The sequence below is a fragment of the Pan troglodytes genome, chromosome 1 (assembly GCF_028858775.2).
Source record: "Pan troglodytes isolate AG18354 chromosome 1, NHGRI_mPanTro3-v2.0_pri, whole genome shotgun sequence".
Lineage (NCBI taxonomy): Eukaryota > Metazoa > Chordata > Mammalia > Primates > Hominidae > Pan > Pan troglodytes.
In genome coordinates this window covers 94873301-94876215 of record NC_072398.2, presented here as the reverse complement: position 1 = coordinate 94876215, position 2915 = coordinate 94873301, and positions in this window count along the sequence as shown.

The window sequence follows — 2915 nt, the reverse complement described above, 5'->3', positions numbered from 1 at the left end:
CAAAAAACAAAAAATGTTAAGAAGGCAGAACTGGCCAGACATGGTGGCTCATGCCTCTAATCCCAACACTTTGGGAGGCCAAGGTGGGCAGATCACTTGAGGTTAGGAGTTCGAGACCAGCCTGGCCAACATGACTAAACCCCATCTCTACTAAAATTACAAAAATTAGCTGGACGTGGTGGCGTGCACCTGTTATCCCCCTACTCAAGAGGCTGAGGCAGGAGAATTGCTTGAACCCAGGAAGCGGAGGTTGCAGTGAGCTGAGATTGTGCCACTGCCCTCCAGGCTGGGTGACAGAGTGAGACTATCTCCAAAACAAAACAAAACAAAAAAACATAATCTTGGGACAAGCCCATAAACAAACATTGTTGTCCTTCCCATGTGGATGCAAATGATCCTGCTTCTGATTCTCCTTCTGATCTATTTGGGATGGAAAATAACATTCACAAACCAAATTAATGGCGTACACCAACACCCGGGGGCTATAATAAACTGTTTTACAAAGTTACCATGTGGGACACAGCAACTGCAATTGGGGTTGTTGTTTGGTTAAGTTTGGGGTACACTGCTGCCATCTGCCATGATCTAATCAATTTTTACAGGAGGTGAGGCAGGAGAATCACTTGAACCCAGTAGGTGGAGGTTGCATTGAGCTGAGATTGCCCCACTACACTCCAGCCTGGGTGACAGAGCAAGACAGAAAAAAAAAAAAAAGATTAGCAATTATGGTTCAGGAGTCATGCAGCTGGAGCCTACAAGATTCTGACCCTCTCTAAACTGCTCCTAAGATCAGTGCTTGAGATATTTTGCAGACTCTGCACTTGATGGATCAGCTAGCACCACCCAGATCGATTAACTGGCTCATCTGATCTTGTGGCCCCCACCCAGGAACTGACTCAGCACAAGAAGACAGCTTCGACTCCCTATGATTTCATCTCTGACCTGACCTATCAGCACTCCTGGCTCACTGACTTCCCCCACTCACTAAGATGCCCTTAAAAACTCTGATCCCCTCATGTTTGGGGAGAACGGATTTCAGTAATAATAAAACTCTGGTCTCCTGCACAGCCAGCTCTGTGTGAATTACTCTTTCTCTTTTGGAATTCCCCTGCCTTGATAAATCATCTCTGTCTAGGCAGTGGGCAAGGTGAACCCATTGGGTGGTTACACCAGGGTGTTAAATCCTATGTCACAGGCGAGTGTTCCCATATCAATAAATTCTTCCATATCTATACCTTCCATGTCTAACTTTATGTTCCACCTCCCTTGATCCAACATTCTCAGTATCCAGTTCCATGTGTCTCTCCCAAATTCTGCAGGTACATATTAACAAGATCCTGAAGTTCCTTTACCATATATTTTCTCCCTTCTCTTAGTAGGCCAGAACATTCTTTTTGGGTCTTTGCTAGAATTCAATCCTTGTTATTTGTCTTGTTGCCAGGAGAGGAGGTGGCGATAGATCCTGGAGAGGATGAGTATCATCTTGTAAAGCACCTGCTTCCTTTGAAGCCTTTGTATGATCATTTTGCAAGTGAAGAGTGAGCCAACTGGGCATGGTGGCACATGCCTGTAGTCCCAGCTACTCTGGAGGTTGAGGCATGAGAATTGTTTGAGCCCAGGAGATGGAGGTTGCAGTGAGCTAAGATTGCACTACTGCACTCCGGCCTGGGCAACAGAGTGAGACCCTGATATGGTTTGACTGTGTCGCCACCCAAATCTCATCTTGAATTCCCTCGTGTTGTGGGAGTGACCTGGTGGGAGGTAATTAAATCATGGGGGGTAGGTCTTTCCCATGCTGTTCTTGTGATAGTGAGTAAGTCTCACGAGATCTGATAGTTTTGTTGTTATTGTTGTTGTTGTTTGAGACAGAGTTTTGGTCTTGTTGCCCAGGCTGGAGTGCAATGGTGCCATCTAGGCTTGCTGCAGCCTCTGCCTCCCAGGTTCAAGAGATCCTCCTGCCTCAGCCTCCCAAGTAGCTGGAACTACAGGTGCCTGCCACCATGCCTGGCTAATTTTTTGTATTTTTAGTAGAGACAAGTTTTCGCCATGTTCGTCAGGCTGGTCTTGAACTCCTGACCTCAGGTGATCTGCCTGCCTACGCCTCCCAAAATGCTGCGATTACAGGCATGAGCCACTGCACCTGGCCAGAGATCTGATGGTTTTATAAGAAGGAGTTTCCCTGGGCAAGCTCTCTTTGCCTGCTGCCATCCATGTAAGATGTGACTTGCTCCTCCTTGCCTTCTGCCATGATTGTGAGGCATCCCCAGCCATGTGGAACTGTGAGTCCATTAAACCTTTTTCCTGTAATAAATTACCCAGTCTCGGTATGTTTTTACTAGCAGCATGAAAATGGACTAACACAGATGCTGTCTCAAAACACACACACACACACACACACACACACACACACACACACATATATATATAGTGAGCTAACTCTGCAGGCTTGGACAGAGGTTTCAGAGGAATCTGGGGACTCAAGATTCTGTTGTATCTACTTAGATGTCTCTATCCCGTCTCAAGATCCTACAGTTTTTCTTTTTGACCCTAACCTTGGCATAGGAGATCTACAGGGGCTGAGAATTCAACCTTCTCTAAAGATCTACTACTTATATAATTAACACTTGAGCTGCTCCTTCACTCAATGCCCAATGGATACAAGGGATTAGGTTTTCCTTAAATGCTGTCAAAAAGGCCTGTTGGCTTTTATAGTCTGCCTTGATGTGGTGATTAGTTTTTTTGTTTGTTTGTTTTTGTTTTTTTTTGAGGGAGTCTTGCTCTTGTCACCTAGGCTGGAGTGTAGTGGCACGATCTCTGCTCACTGCAACCTCTGCCTCCTGGATTTGAGTGATTCTCCTGCCTCAGCCTCCAGAGTAGCCAGGCTGACTAAAAATGATCCGCCTGCCTCAGCCTCC